The sequence below is a fragment of the Dicentrarchus labrax genome, unplaced genomic scaffold (genome assembly GCF_905237075.1).
Source record: "Dicentrarchus labrax unplaced genomic scaffold, dlabrax2021, whole genome shotgun sequence".
Lineage (NCBI taxonomy): Eukaryota > Metazoa > Chordata > Actinopteri > Moronidae > Dicentrarchus > Dicentrarchus labrax.
The window spans coordinates 19,068,648-19,085,208 of record NW_026136724.1 but is presented as its reverse complement, the minus strand read 5'-3'; the positions used below and the strand labels follow the sequence as shown (position 1 = coordinate 19,085,208).

The following is a 16,561-nucleotide window of genomic DNA, read 5'->3' as shown; positions in this document are numbered from 1 at the left end:
GAATAATGATTAGTGGCAGCCTTACTTTTAATCAGAATTTTGGAGCATACGAAATCTAGTCTGGCTCAAAAGGCATCCACTCATCTCCCGTCTTCAGTCTCCTGTCCTCCCCTCTTTCACCCCGCCTCACTCTCCTCTCCATCTCACTGAGACCATTAGGCTTAGCGGGGCCATGCTAGCCCGGGTTAAATACACATAACCTCACGCTGCTCCGATGGGGGGGAAGAGGCATACCAGAAACGGCACACAAACACACACACACACACACACAGTCAAACACACAGAGGTCCTCGCTACAGCTTTAAGAGCAGTGATTGCTGTAATAGCCCTATAGAGAAGAGAAAAAAGACAACAGAGAGGGAATGAAAGGATTGAGAGGAGAAAGAGTTGATGGATGGGTCTGCTTTCCAGGTCACTTAGGGGGCTCCTCCCCCCGTGTCAGACACTCTCCCCAGGGTCACTATTACTGGGCACACACACACACACACACACACACACCAGCGTATTGCCGAGTATAAGAACAGAGGCAGGTCGCACCACAATGGGCAACATCGATTTTACAATATAAACTAATGAAGCAGACCAAACTCAATACATAGAACACAAACATGTACACAGGGGGAAGCAAGTGCGCGTGCACACACACACACACACACACACACACACACACACACACACACACACGCACACGCACGCCTTGTAAACACATACCAACACTGTCCCTTTGTTCCTTTTCAACACATATACTGTAATTGCTGATGTGAAGATAAGTGTGTACATTATTGAAACACAAACCAATTATACTCACATTGCAGCTATTCTCTGGCTCACAAACAAACATGGCTGCACACACAAACATGCTAAAATACACACAGACACACACACACACACAACTTCTAGGCCTTGTCTGAGAGAGTGTGTGTGTTCCCTTGAGGCAGTGTCTCTCCTCTCTCCTCCTCCTCTCTCTATTTCCTTGGTGACAGCTGTCATCCTGTCAGGCCTATGGCAGCCCATTCTGCTCACTGACACACACCACACACACACACACACTCGCGCGCGCACACCAACTCGCAAACTTAACAGCCCCTGCAGATCCAGCTCTGTATCTCCCAAACCACTTTTCAGCTCAACCAGACCATCCCTCGGAACACAGACACGCTGAACTCAACTCTGAGTGCTAACTAGCAGAAGCTCCTCGCCTGTTGCTTCCCTTAAGAAACAGAAACAACACGTGAAAGGAACAAAAATGACATTTTGTGAAATTCACTTTTTTCCTGTCACACAGACGGTCAAAAAAAAAAAAAAAAAAAATCAATATCGCTTTCATCTCAGTGTGCGAGTGCAGAGATAGATCCAGGATGTGATTATCTCACTGTAGCTTAGCACAAAGACTGGAGGCAGGGGGAACATGGAAGAAGTCACAGATTTACACATCCAGCAGATATTGAACTATTATTATTATTGTGCCTTGCATAAGCAAGCACAATACTACTCTTCCTCGGGCTTATTATTGTGCCTTGCATAAGCAAGCACAATACTACTCTCCCTCGTGCTTATTATTATTAAACTTATTATTATTCTTCCGTACGTTTTTCGGCGCGCTTCTTCTCCCAGAGCTTTTGTCGCACATACACAAAAAAGGTATCAAAACGTGCGGCTCGTTGAGGACATTAGTGCTATGACTTTTCTAAGAATTTCGCCAAACGGTTTGCCGGTAAATCGCCGAAAACCGGTCCAAAAAATGAATGGGTGTGTATTGCGAGAACCTCCAACTGAAAAAAACTGCCAGAGTGTGTGACATCATCGCTAGAGTGTGGGGAGAGAGAAAAATTTGTCTAAAAATAAATTTGTAAACTGCTGTCATGGCCACAAATTTCACTCTACAGAAATAATTTATAGATAGAAACGTAGGTAAATCCGTTGGGGTCGCAGTGATACCACTGCTGAAGCTGTCAGACAAATAGTTTTGGCGGGAAACGCACTGATGCGCCAGCAACTCCCTCTCACGGCCCCATCTACTCCCATATTAAAATGGTGAGGAGGAATCTTGAAAACGCTCGTTGAACCTCTTCTCTCTCAATCTCCCCAGGTCACATTTTTTAACTTTAGCCACTGAAACTCGGCAGCGCTATAGTCAACAAGATGACGACGCTCACGGTGTTTTCGGTTTTCATTTCGGTCGTTCCTGGCCATGCGTTCGAGGGGATTCATTTTAATTGTTTTCTGTCTCTCTGAGGAGTTAGAGACAGAGAGAGAGCATGCGCAGCTGCTGTGGGCTCCCCCTGATTGCCATGACAACCAAAGCCTGCTCACCACACACACACACACACACACACACACACACACACACACAGCTAGCTACAGAGAATGACAAGGCATTAATAAGCTAGCTAGCTGGCTAGCTAAAGATAATTAGCAGGTGGCTAACAAACAAACAATTTAAAGCTGAATGATTTTAATATTAACACAAAATAAGTTCAATACACCTTAAATATTTTACCCTACTATGAGCTGTTCCTTAATTTACATTAGCACTCCTTCAGGAGCAAAATACAATTAAACACATTAACCAAAGCTAGCACTTAGCTAGCGATTAGCGCTCAGCTAGCGATTAGCACGTAGCTAGCGATTAGCGGTTAGCTAGCGATTAGCACGTAGCTAAGCGCTAGCTTTGGTTTATGTGTTTATGTGTGCTAGCTCTAGCTAGCTAGCTAAAGAGAATGACATGATATTAATATGCTAGCGCTAGCTAAGGAGGATGACAGGTTATCAATATGCTATAGGGAGGATTACATGGCATTAATAATCTAGCGCTAGCTGGCTAGCTAAAGATAATTAGCAGGTGGCTAACAAGCAAACAATTTAAAGCTGAATGATTTTAATATTAACACAAAATAAGTTCAATACACCTTAAATATTTTACCCTACTATGAGCTGTTCCTTAATTTATATTAGCACTCCTTCAGGAGCATAATACAATTAAACACATTAACCAAAGCTAGCACTTAGCTAGCGATTAGCGCATAGCTAGCAATTAGCGCTTAGCTAGCGATTAGCGGTTAGCTAGCGATTAGCACATAGCTAGTGATTAGCACGTAGCTAAGCGCTAGCTTTGGTTAATGTGTTTATGTGTGCTGGCTCTAGCTAACTAGCTAAAGAGAATGACATGATATTAATATGCTAGCGCTAGCTAAGGAGGATGACAGGTTATCAATATGCTATAAGGAGGATTACATGGCATTAATATGCTAGCGCTAGCGTGCTAGAGAGCAAGACATGGTATTAACATATGGGCCAGAGCAAGGCACAATCAAAATTGCTTTAGGAATTTTCTAGTTATTGTGCCTTGCATAAGCAAGCACAATACTACTATCCCTCGGGCTTATTATTGTGCCTTGCAAAGCAAGCACAATACTACTATCCCTCGGGCTTATTATAATATTTTATTCTTCCGTACGTTTTTCGGCGCGCTTCTTCTCCCGGAGCTTTTGTCGCACGTACACAAAAAAGGTATCAAAACGTGCGGCTCGGCCGGGAATCGAGTGCTATGACTTTTCTAAGAATTTCGCCAATCGGTTTTCCGATAAATCGCCAAAAACCGGTCCAAAAAATGAATGGGTGTGTATTGCGAGAACCTCCAACTGAAAAAAACTGCCAGAGTGCGTGATGTCATCGCTAGAGTGTGGGGAGAGAGAAAAATTTGTCGAAAAAAAAATTTGTAAACTGCTGTCATGGCCACAAATTTCACTCTACCGAAATAATTTATAGATAGAAACGTAGATAAATCCGTTGGGGTCGCAGTGATACTACTGCTGAAGCTGTCAGACAAATAGTTCTGGCGGGAGACGCACTGATGCGCCAGCAACGCCCTCTCACGGCCCCATCTACTCCCATATTAAAAAGGAGAGGAGGATTCTTGAAACACGCTCGTTGAACCTTTTCTCTCTCAATCTCCCCAGGTCACATTTTTTTACTTTAACCACTGAAACTCGGCACTGCTATAGTCAACAAGATGACGACGCTCACGGTCTTTTCGGTTTTCATTTCGGTCGTTCCTGGCCATGCTTTTGAGGGGATTCATTTTAAATGTTTCTGTCTCTCTGAGGAGTTAGAGACAGAGAGAGCGTGCAGCAGCTGCTGTGGGCTCCCCTGATTGCCATGACAACTAAAGCCTGCTCACACACACACACACACACACACACACACACATAGCTAGCTACAGAGAATGACAAGACATTAATAAGCTAGGTAGCTACCTAGCTAAAGATAATTAGCAGGTGGCTAACAAGCAAACAATTTAAAGCTGAATGATTTTAATATTAACACAAAATAAGAACAATACACCTTAAATATTTTACCCTACTATGAGCTGTTCCTTAATTTACATTAGCACTCCTTCAGGAGCATAATACAATTAAACACATTAACCAGAGCTAGCACTTAGCTAGCGATTAGCGCTTAGCTAGCGATTAGCATGTAGCTAGCGATTAGCATGTAGCTAGCGATTAGCAGTTAGCTAGCGATTAGCACGTAGCTAGCGATTAGCAGTTAGCTAGCGATTAGCACGTAGCTAGCGATTAGCAGTTAGCTAGCGATTAGCACGTAGCTAAGCGCTAGCTTTGGTTTATGTGTTTATGTGTGCTAGCTCTAGCTAGCTAGCTAAAGAGAATGACATGATATTAATATGCTAGCACTAGCTAAGGAGGATGACAGGTTATCAATATGCTATAGGGAGGATTACATGGCATTAATAAAAGGTAATTAGCGCACAGCTAGCGATTAGCGGTTAGCACGTAGACATGGTATTAACATATGGGCCAGAGCAAGGCACAATCAAAATTGCTTTAGGAATTTTCTAGTTAAACTTATTATTCTTCCGTACGCTTTTTCGGGCGCGCTACTCCTCCCGCAGCTTTTGTCGCACATACACAAAAAAGGTATCAAAACGTGCGGCTCGGCCGGGAATCGAGTGCTATGACTTTTCTAAGAATTTCGCCAAATGGTTTGCCGATAAATCGCCAAAAACCGGTCCAAAAAATGAATGGGTGTGTATTGCGAGAACCTCCAACCGAAAAAAACTGCCAGAGTGCGTGACATCATCGCTAGAGTGTGGGGAGAGAGAAAAAATTTGTCGAAAAATAAATTTGTAAACTGCTGTCACGGCCACAAATTTCACTCTACAGAAATAATTTATAGATAGAAACGTAGGTAAATTCGTTGGGGTCGCAGTGATACTACTGCTGAAGCTGTCAGACAAATAGTTTTGGCGGGAGACGCACTGATGCGCCAGCAACGCCCTCTCACGGCCCCATCTACTCCCATGTTAATTTTAGAGGATAAATCTTGAAAGGAGCTCGTTGAACCTCTTCTCTCTCAATCTCCCCAGGTCACATTTTTTAACTTTAGCCACTGAAACTTGGCAGCGCTATAGTCAACAAGATGACGACGCCCACGGTGTTTTCGGTTTTCATTTCGGTCGTTCCTGGCCATGCTTTTGAGGGGATTCGTTTTAATTGTTTTCTGTCTCTCTGAGGAGTTAGAGACAGAGAGAGAGCGCGCGCAGCTGCTGTGGGCTCCCCTGATTGCCATGACAACCAAAGCCTGCTCACACACACACACACACACACACACACACACACACACAGCTAGCTACAGAGAATGACAAGACATTAATAAGCTAGCTAGCTGGCTAGCTAAAGATAATTAGCAGGTGGCTAACAAACAAACAATTTAAAGCTGAATGATTTTTAATATTAACACAAAATAAGAACAATACACCTTAAATATTTTACCCTACTATGAGCTGTTCCTTAATTTACATTAGCACTCCTTCAGGAGCATAATACAATTAAACACATTAACCAAAGCTAGCACTTAGCTAGCGATTAGCGCTTAGCTAGCGATTAGCATGTAGCTAGCAATTATCATGTAGCTAGCGATTAGCAGTTAGCTAGCGATTAGCACGTAGCTAGCGATTAGCGGTTAGCTAGCGATTAGCACGTAGCTGTAGCGGTGTAGCTAGCGATTAGCACGTAGCTAAGCGCTAGCTTTGGTTTATGTGTTTATGTGTGCTAGCTCTAGCTAGCTAGCTAAAGAGAATGACATGATATTAATATGCTAGCACTAGCTAAGGAGGATGACAGGTTATCAATATGCTATAGGGAGGATTACATGGCATTAATAAAAGGTAATTAGCGCACAGCTAGCGATTAGCGGTTAGCACGTAGACATGGTATTAACATATGGGCCAGAGCAAGGCACAATCAAAATTGCTTTAGGAATTTTCTAGTTATTGTGCCTTGCATAAGCAAGCACAATACTACTCTCCCTCGGGCTTATTATTGTGCCTTGCATAAGCAAGCACAATACTACTATCCCTCATACTTATTATTGTGCCTTGCATAAGCAAGCACAATACTACTCTTCCCCATACTTATTATTATTATTCTTCCGTACGTTTTTCGGCGCGCTTCTTCTCCCGCAGCTTTTGTCGCACATACACAAATAAGGTATCAAAACGTGCGGCTCGGCCGGGAATGGTGTGCTATGACTTTTCTAAGAATTTCGCCAAACGGTTTGCCGGTAAATCGCCAAAAACCGGTCCAAAAAATGAATGGGTGTGTATTGCGAGAACCTCCAACTGAAAAAAACCGCCAGAGTGCGTGACATCATCGCTAGAGTGTGGGGAGAGAGAAAAATTTGTCGAAAAATAAATTTGTAAACTGCTGTCATGGCCACAAATTTCACTCTACAGAAATAATTTATAGATAGAAACGTAGGTAAATTCGTTGGGGTCGCAGTGATACTACTGCTGAAGCTTTCAGACAAATAGTTTTGGCGGGAAACGCACTGATGCGCCAGCAACGCCCTCTCACGGCCCCATCTACTCCCATGTTAATTTTAGAGGAGGAATCCTGAAAAACGCTCGTTGAACCTCTTCTCTCTCAATCTCCCCAGGTCACATTTTTTAACTTTAGCCACTGAAACTCGGCAACGCTATAGTCAACAAGATGACGACGCCCACGGTGTTTTCGGTTTTCATTTCGGTCGTTCCTGGCCATGCTTTTGAGGGGGATTCGTTTTAATTGTTTTCTGTCTCTCTCAAGAGTTAGAGACAGAGAGAGAGCGCGCGCAGCTGCTGTGGGCTCCCCTGATTGCCATGACAACTAAAGCCTGCTCACACACACACACACACACACACACACACACACAGCTAGCTACAGAGAATGACAAGGCATTAATAAGCTAGCGCTAGCTGGCTAGCTAAGGACAATTAGCAGGTGGCTAACAAGCAAACAATTTAAAGCTGAATGATTTTAATATTAACACAAAATAAGTTCAATACACCTTAAATATTTTACCCTACTATGAGCTGTTCCTTAATTTACATTAGCACTCCTTCAGGAGCATAATACAATTAAACACATTAACCAAACAGCTAGCACTTAGCTAGCGATTAGCGGTTAGCTAGTGATTAGCATGTAGCTAGCGATTAGCGGTTAGCTAGCGATTAGCACGTAGCTAAGCGCTACCTTTGGTTTATGTGTTTATGTGTGCTAGCTCTAGCTAGCTAGCTAAAGAGAATGACATGATATTAATATGCTAGCGCTAGCTAAGGAGGATGACAGGTTATCAATATGCTATAGGGAGGATTACATGGCATTAATAATCTAGCGCTAGCTGACTAGCTAAAGATAATTAGCAGGTGGCTAACAAACAAACAATTTAAAGCTGAATGATTTTAATATTAACACAAAATAAGAACAATACACCTTAAATATTTTACCCTACTATGAGCTGTTCCTTAATTTACATTAGCACTCCTTCAGGAGCATAATACAATTAAACACATTAACCAAAGCTAGCACTTAGCTAGCGATTAGCGCTTAGCTAGTGATTAGCATGTAGCTAGCGATTAGCGGTTAGCTAGCGATTAGCGGTTAAATAGCGGTTAGCACGTAGACATGGTATTAACATATGGGCCAGAGCAAGGCACAATCAAAATTTCTTTAGGAATTTTCTAGTTATTGTGCCTTGCATAAGCAAGCACAATACTACTCTTCCCCATACTTATTATTATTATTCTTCCGTACGTTTTTCGGCGCGCTTCTTCTCCCGCAGCTTTTGTCGCACATACACAAATAAGGTATCAAAACGTGCGGCTCGGCCGGGAATGGTGTGCTATGACTTTTCTAAGAATTTCGCCAAACGGTTTGCCGGTAAATCGCCAAAAACCGGTCCAAAAAATGAATGGGTGTGTATTGCGAGAACCTCCAACTGAAAAAAACCGCCAGAGTGCGTGACATCATCGCTAGAGTGTGGGGAGAGAGAAAAATTTGTCGAAAAATAAATTTGTAAACTGCTGTCATGGCCACAAATTTCACTCTACAGAAATAATTTATAGATAGAAACGTAGGTAAATTCGTTGGGGTCGCAGTGATACTACTGCTGAAGCTGTCAGACAAATAGTTTTGGCGGGAAACGCACTGATGCGCCAGCAACGCCCTCTCACGGCCCCATCTACTCCCATGTTAATTTTAGAGGAGGAATCTTGAAAAACGCTCGTTGAACCTCTTCTCTCTCAATCTCCCCAGGTCACATTTTTTAACTTTAGCCACTGAAACTCGGCAACGCTATAGTCAACAAGATGACGACGCCCACGGTGTTTTCGGTTTTCATTTCGGTCGTTCCTGGCCATGCTTTTGAGGGGATTCGTTTTAATTGTTTTCTGTCTCTCTCAAGAGTTAGAGACAGAGAGAGAGCGCGCGCAGCTGCTGTGGGCTCCCCTGATTGCCATGACAACTAAAGCCTGCTCACACACACACACACACACACACACACACACACAGCTAGCTACAGAGAATGACAAGGCATTAATAAGCTAGCGCTAGCTGGCTAGCTAAGGACAATTAGCAGGTGGCTAACAAGCAAACAATTTAAAGCTGAATGATTTTAATATTAACACAAAATAAGAACAATACACCTTAAATATTTTACCCTACTATGAGCTGTTCCTTAATTTACATTAGCACTCCTTCAGGAGCATAATACAATTAAACACATTAACCACAGCTAGCACTTAGCTAGCGATTAGCGGTTAGCTAGTGATTAGCATGTAGCTAGCGATTAGCGGTTAGCTAGCGATTAGCACGTAGCTAAGCGCTAGCTTTGGTTTATGTGTTTATGTGTGCTAGCTCTAGCTAGCTAGCTAAAGAGAATGACATGATATTAATATGCTAGCGCTAGCTAAGGAGGATGACAGGTTATCAATATGCTATAGGGAGGATTACATGGCATTAATAATCTAGCGCTAGCTGGCTAGCTAAAGATAATTAGCAGGTGGCTAACAAGCAAACAATTTAAAGCTGAATGATTTTAATATTAACACAAAATAAGAACAATACACCTTAAATATTTTACCCTACTATGAGCTGTTCCTTAATTTACATTAGCACTCCTTCAGGAGCATAATACAATTAAACACATTAACCAAAGCTAGCACTTAGCTAGCGATTAGCGGTTAGCACTTAGCTAGCGATTAGCGGTTAGCACTCAGCTAGCGATTAGCGCACAGCTAGCGATTAGCGGTTAGCACGTAGACATGGTATTAACATATGGGCCAGAGCAAGGCACAATCAAAATTGCTTTAGGAATTTTCTAGTTATATTTTATTCTTCCGTACGTTTTTCGGCGCGCTACTCCTCCCGGAGCTTTTGTCGCACGTACACAAGAAAGGTATCAAAACGTGCGGCTCGGCCGGGACATCGAGTGCTATGACTTTTCTAAGAATTTCGCCAAACGGTTCGCCGGTAAATCGCCAAAAACCCGGTCCAAAAAATGAATGGGTGTGTATTGCGAGAACCTCCAACTGAAAAAAACTGCCAGAGTGCGTGACATCATCGCTAGAGTGTGGGGAGAGAGAAAAATTTGTCGAAAAATAAATTTGTAAACTGCTGTCATGGCCACAAATTTCACTCTACCGAAATAATTTATAGATAGAAACGTAGGTAAATTCGTTGGGGTCGCAGTGATACTACTGCTGAAGCTGTCAGACAAATAGTTTTGGCGGGAAACGCACTGATGCGCCAGCAACACCCTCTCACGGCCCCATCTACTCCCATGTTAAAATGGAGAGGAGGATTCTTGAAAAACGCTCGTTGAACCTCTTCTCTCTCAATCTCCCCAGGTCACATTTTTTAACTTTAACCACTGAAACTCGGCAGCGCTATAGTCAACAAGATGACGACGCTCACGGTCTTTTCGGTTTTCATTTCGGTCGTTCCTGGCCATGCTTTTGAGGGGATTCATTTTAATTGTTTTCTGTCTCTCTGAGGAGTTAGAGACAGAGAGAGAGCGCGCGCAGCTGCTGTGGGCTCCCCTGATTGCCATGACAACCAAAGCCTGCTCTCCACACACACACACACACACACACACACACACACACACACAGCTAGCTTCAGAGAATGATTCAAGCTATTAATAAGCTAGCGCTAGCTGGCTAGCTAAAGATAATTAGCAGGCGGCTAACAAACAAACAATTTAAAGCTGAATGATTTTAATATTAACACAAAATAAGTTCAATACACCTTAAATATTTTACCCTACTATGAGCTGTTCCTTAATTTACATTAGCACTCCTTCAGGAGCATAATACAATTAAACACATTAACCAAAGCTAGCACTTAGCTAGCGATTAGCGCTTAGCTAGCGATTAGCACTTAGCTAGCGATTAGCGCTTAGCTAGCGATTAGCATGTAGCTAGCGATTAGCAGTTAGCTAGCGATTAGCACGTAGCTAGCGATTAGCAGTTAGCTAGCGATTAGCAGTTAGCTAGCGATTAGCACGTAGCTAAGCGCTAGCTTTGGTTTATGTGTTTATGTGTGCTAGCTCTAGCTAGCTAGCTAAAGAGAATGACATGATATTAATATGCTAGCACTAGCTAAGGAGGATGACAGGTTATCAATATGCTATAGGGAGGATTACATGACATTAATAAAAGGTAATTAGCGCACAGCTAGCGATTAGCGGTTAGCACGTAGACATGGTATTAACATATGGGCCAGAGCAAGGCACAATCAAAATTGCTTTAGGAATTTTCTAGTTATTGTGCCTTGCATAAGCAAGCACAATACTACTATCCCTCATACTTATTATATTTTATTCTTCCGTACGTTTTTCGGCGCGCTACTCCTCCCGCAGCTTTTGTCGCACATACACAAAAAAGGTATCAAAACGTGCGGCTCGACCGGGAATCGAGTGCTATGACTTTTCTAAGAATTCCGCCAAACGGTTTGCCGGTAAATCGCCGAAAACCGGTCCAAAAAATGAATGGGTGTGTATTGCGAGAACCTCCAACTGAAAAAAACTGCCAGAGTGCGTGACATCATCGCTAGAGTGTGGGGAGAGAGAAAAATTTGTCGAAAAATAAATTTGTAAACTGCTGTCATGGCCACAAATTTCACTCTACAGAAATAATTTATAGATAGAAACGTAGGTAAATTCGTTGGGGTCGCAGTGATACTACTGCTGAAGCTGTCAGACAAATAGTTTTGGCGGGAGACGCACTGATGCGCCAGCAACTCCCTCTCATGGCCCCATCTACTCCCATGTTAAAATGGAGAGGAGGATTCTTGAAACACGCTCGTTGAACCTCTTCTCTCTCAATCTCCCCAGGTCACATTTTTTAACTTTAACCACTGAAACTCGGCAGCGCTATAGTCAACAAGATGACGACGCTCACGGTGTTTTCGGTTTTCATTTCGGTCGTTCCTGGCCATGCTTTTGAGGGGATTCATTTTAAATGTTTTCTGTCTCTCTGAGGAGTTAGAGACAGAGAGAGAGCGTGCGCAGCTGCTGTGGGCTCCCCTGATTGCCATGACAACCAAAGCCTGCTCACACACACACACACACACACACACAGCTAGCTACAGAGAATGACAAGACATTAATAAGCTAGCGCTAGCTGGCTAGCTAAAGATAATTAGCAGGCGGCTAAATAGCAAACAATTTAAAGCTGAATGATTTTAATATTAATACAAAATAAGTTCAATACACCTTAAATATTTTACCCTACTCTGAGCTGTTCCTTAATTTACATTAGCACTCCTTCAGGAGCATAATACAATTAAACACATTAACCAAAGCACATTAGCCAAAGCTAGCACTTAGCTAGCGATTGCATGTAGTAGCGATTAGTGCTAGCGATTAGCAGTAGCTAGCGATTAGCACGTAGCTAAGCGCTAGCTTTGGTTTATGTGTTTATATGTGCTAGCTTTAGCTAGCTAGCTAAAGAGAATGACATGATATTAATATGCTAGCGCTAGCTAAGGAGGATGACAGGTTATCAATATGCTATAGGGAGGATTACATGGCATTAATAATCTAGCGCTAGCTGGCTAGCTAAAGATAATTAGAAGGCGGCAAACAAACAAACAATTTAAAGCTGAATGATTTTAATATTAACACAAAATAAGAACAATACACCTTAAATATTTTACCCTACTATGAGCTGTTACTTATTTTACATTAGCACTCCTTCAGGAGCATAATACAATTAAACACATTAACCAAAGCTAGCACTTAGCTAGTGATTAGAGCTTAGCTAGCGATTAGCACGTAGCTAGCGATTAGCGCTTAGCTAGCGATTAGCGCACGGCTAGCGATTAGCACTAAGCTAGCGATTAGCACATAGCTAGCGATTAGCGCTAAGATAGCGATTAGCGGTTAGCTAGCGATTAGCACATAGCTAAGTGCTACCTTTGGTTAATGTGTTTATGTGTGTTAGCTCTAGCTAAAGAGAATGACATGGTATTAACATATGGGCCAGAGCAAGGCACAATCAAAATTGCTTTAGGAATTTTCTAGTTATATTTTATTCTTCCGTACGTTTTTCGGCGCGCTACTCCTCCCGGAGCTTTTGTCGCACATACACAAAAAAGGTATCAAAACGTGCGGCTCGGCCGGGAATCGAGTGCTATGACTTTTCTAAGAATTTCGCCAAACGGTTTGCCGGTAAATCGCCAAAAACCGGTCAAAAAAATGAATGGGTGTGTATTGCGAGAACCTCCAACTGAAAAAAACTGCCAGAGTGCGTGACATCATCGCTAGAGTGTGGGGAGAAGGGAAAAATTTGTCGAAAAATAAATTTGTAAACTGCTGTCATGGCCACAAATTTCACTCTACCGAAATAATTTATAGATAGAAACGTAGGTAAATCCGTTGGGGTCGCAGTGATACTACTGCTGAAGCTGTCAGACAAATAGTTTTGGCGGGAGACGCACTGATGCGCCAGCAACACCCTCTCACGGCCCCATCTACTCCCATGTTAATTTTAGAGGACAAATCTTGAAAAACGCTCGTTGAACCTCTTCTCTCTCAATCTCCCCAGGTCACATTTTTTAACTTTAACCACTGAAACTCGGCAGTGCTATAGTCAACAAGATGACGACGCTCACGGTCTTTTCGGTTTTCATTTCGGTCGTTCCTGGCCATGCTTTTGAGGGGATTCGTTTTAATTGTTTTCTGTCTCTCTGAGGAGTTAGAGACAGAGAGAGCGTGCGCAGCTGCTGTGGGCTCCCCTGATTGCCATGACAACCAAAGCCTGCTCACACACACACACACACACACAGCTAGCTACAGAGAATGACAAGGCATTAATAAGCTAGCGCTAGCTGGCTAGCTAAAGATAATTAGCAGGTGGCTAACAAGCAAACAATTTAAAGCTGAATGATTTTAATATTAACACAAAATAAGAACAATACACCTTAAATATTTTACCCTACTATGAGCTGTTCCTTAATTTACATTAGCACTCCTTCAGGAGCATAATACAATTAAACACATTAACCAAAGCTAGCACTTAGCTAGCGATTAGCGCTTAGCTAGCGATTAGCATATAGCTAGCGATTAGCGGTTAGCTAGCGATTAGCATGTAGCTAGCGATTAGCGGGTAGCTAGCGATTAGCACGTAGCTAAGCACTACCTTTGGTTTATGTGTTTATATGTGCTAGCTTTAGCTAGCTAGCTAAAGAGAATGACATGATATTAATATGCTAGCGCTAGCTAAGGAGGATGACAGGTTATCAATATGCTATAGGGAGGATTACATGGCATTAATAATCTAGCGCTAGCTGGCTAGCTAAAGATAATTAGCAGGTGGCTAACAAACAAACAATTTAAAGCTGAATGATTTTAATATTAACACAAAATAAGAACAATACACCTTAAATATTTTACCCTACTATGAGCTGTTCCTTAATTTACATTAGCACTCCTTCAGGAGCATAATACAATTAAACACATTAACCAAAGCTAGCACTTAGCTACCAATTAGCGGTTAGAACTTAGCTAGCGATTAGCGCTTAGCTAGCGATTAGCGGTTAGCGATTAGCACGTAGCTAGCGATTAGCGGTTAAATAGCTAAGTGCTACCTGTTAATGTGTTTATGTGTTAGCCCTAGCTAAAGAGAATGACATGGTATTAACATATGGGCCAGAGCAAGGCACAATCAAAATTGCTTTAGGAATTTTCTAGTTAAACTTATTATTATTCTTCCGTACGTTTTTCGGCGCGCTTCTTCTCCCGCAGCTTTTGTCGCACATACACAAAAAAGGTATCAAAACGTGCGGCTCGGACGAGGACATTAGTGCTATGACTTTTCTAAGAATTTCGCCAAACGGTTTGCCGATAAATCGCCAAAAACCGGTCCAAAAAATGAATGGGTGTGTATTGCGAGAATGTTCAACACGCTAGAGTGCGTGACATCATCGCTAGAGTGTGGGGAGAGAGGAAAATTTGTCGAAAAATAAATTTGTAAACTGCTGTCATGGCCACAAATATCACTCTACAGAAATAATTTATAGATAGAAACGTAGGTAAATTCGTTGGGGTCGCAGTGATACTACTGCTGAAGCTGTCAGACAAATAGTTTTGGCGGGAGACGCACTGATGCGCCAGCAACTCCCTCTCACGGCCCCATCTACTCCCATGTTAATTTTAGAGGAGGAATCTTAAAAACGCTCGTTGAACCTCTTCTCTCTCAATCTCCTTTAGGTCACATTTTTTAACTTTAACCACTGAAACTCGGCAGTGCTATAGTCAACAAGATGACGACGCCCACGGTGTTTTCGGTTTTCTTTTCGGTCGTTCCTGGCCATGCTTTTGAGGGGATTCATTTTAAATGTTTTCTGTCTCTCTGAGGAGTTAGAGACAGAGAGAGAGCGTGCGCAGCTGCTGTGGGCTCCCCTGATTGCCATGACAACCAAAGCCTGCTCAAACACACACACACAGCTAGCTTCAGAGGAGCATTTAAGCTATTAATAAGCTAGCGCTAGCTGGCTAGCTAAAGATAATTAGCAGGTGGCTAACAAACAAACAATTTAAAGCTGAATGATTTTAATATTAACACAAAATAAGAACAATACACCTTAAATATGTTACCCTACTATGAGCTGTTCCTTAATTTACATTAGCACTCCTTCAGGAGCATAATACAATTAAACACATTAACCAAAGCTAGTGCTCAGCTAGCGATTAGCGCAGAGCTAGCGATTAGCATGTTAGCTAGCGAATAGCACGTAGCTAAGCGCTAGCTCTGGTTAATGTGTTTATGTGTGCTAGCTTCTAGCTAGCTAAAGAGAATTAGGAAGGTAGAAGAAGGTATTAGAAGGCTAGCTAATTAATTAAAATGCTTTGCTTGCTAGAGAGGATAAGCTACTAATGTTCTAGCACAAGCTAGCTAGACAGAACAAGGTATGAATGTGCTAGCACTCGCTAGCTAGAGAGGACAAAGGATTACTGTGCTAATTAAACGTCACAAAAGACACTGAAATTCTTAATTAGCCATCTATTTCAACTTGTTACACATTACACAAGTAATACAGATTCAGTAATGTAATAAAACATCAAGTTAAATTTATTTTTGTGAGGAAGAAGACACTCAGACTGTTGTAACTGCACTATGACTGCACAGTAAGAATAGTTTGCTTTCTTAATTATGTATTATTTATTAATATAAATATTGTTATTCATATTATTGATAGCATTACTTATTATTGTTCTTATTATTATTACTATTATTATCATTATTATTATAACTACATACTTATTATTCCCACCATTGTGGTTATTACTTATTTAGTTACTTTAGCAATTTTAATTAAACTATGACCCTTCCTGCATTATCCCAGGACAATATTATGCCAAACTCCATTTAAGAAATACCATATATTAACAATTATTTGCGCTTACATAAAAGCACATAACTGTAGAAACACAAGAAAAACCCATCATATCTCAACAGTCTTCTTGTTAATTCGGCATCAATATAATACATAAATACCAACTTTTGGCCGACTTTGTCGCATCAACTCGTTACCAGCCTCACTATTTCAGTGGGACAAGACCGTGGCAATAGATGGAAAAAACAAGATTTGTCATTAAAATACGTGGTTGTTAGTGGATCACGCGTACGCCGAATTAAACACAGGTGTCTCCCCTCATTGTACTGTAAACCACTCGGCAGTGTCAGTAATGTATGGGCCAGTGTCACGGGCCAGAGCAA

The 16,561-nt window shown here is 41.9% G+C and overlaps 2 long non-coding RNA genes across 7 annotated transcripts; one reads left to right on the top strand and one right to left on the bottom strand.

The window, feature by feature from the left end:
- Positions 1 to 1,456: 1,456 nt before the first annotated feature.
- On the top strand, positions 1,457 to 13,634 carry LOC127359165 (uncharacterized). Of its 4 annotated transcripts, XR_007882602.1 has the most exons (4): positions 1,457 to 1,641; positions 6,510 to 6,957; positions 8,595 to 9,735; positions 12,939 to 13,634. It is a non-coding gene; the product is annotated as an uncharacterized LOC127359165 (long non-coding RNA). The 4 variants fall into 4 exon arrangements; XR_007882603.1 differs by lacking the exon at positions 6,510 to 6,957 and having other exon boundaries at positions 8,147 to 9,735; XR_007882605.1 differs by lacking the exons at positions 1,457 to 1,641; positions 6,510 to 6,957 and adding an exon at positions 2,694 to 2,842 and having other exon boundaries at positions 8,917 to 9,735.
- LOC127359167 (uncharacterized) lies at positions 2,439 to 14,315 on the bottom strand. 3 transcript variants are annotated; one of them, XR_007882608.1, is made up of 2 exons: positions 14,222 to 14,315; positions 2,439 to 2,909 (listed from the first exon to the last, which is right to left on the bottom strand). It is a non-coding gene; the product is annotated as an uncharacterized LOC127359167 (long non-coding RNA). The 3 variants fall into 3 exon arrangements; XR_007882607.1 differs by lacking the exon at positions 14,222 to 14,315 and adding an exon at positions 5,779 to 5,909; XR_007882606.1 differs by lacking the exon at positions 14,222 to 14,315 and adding an exon at positions 4,345 to 4,523.
- Between the last annotated feature and the right edge of the window lie 2,246 nt (positions 14,316 to 16,561).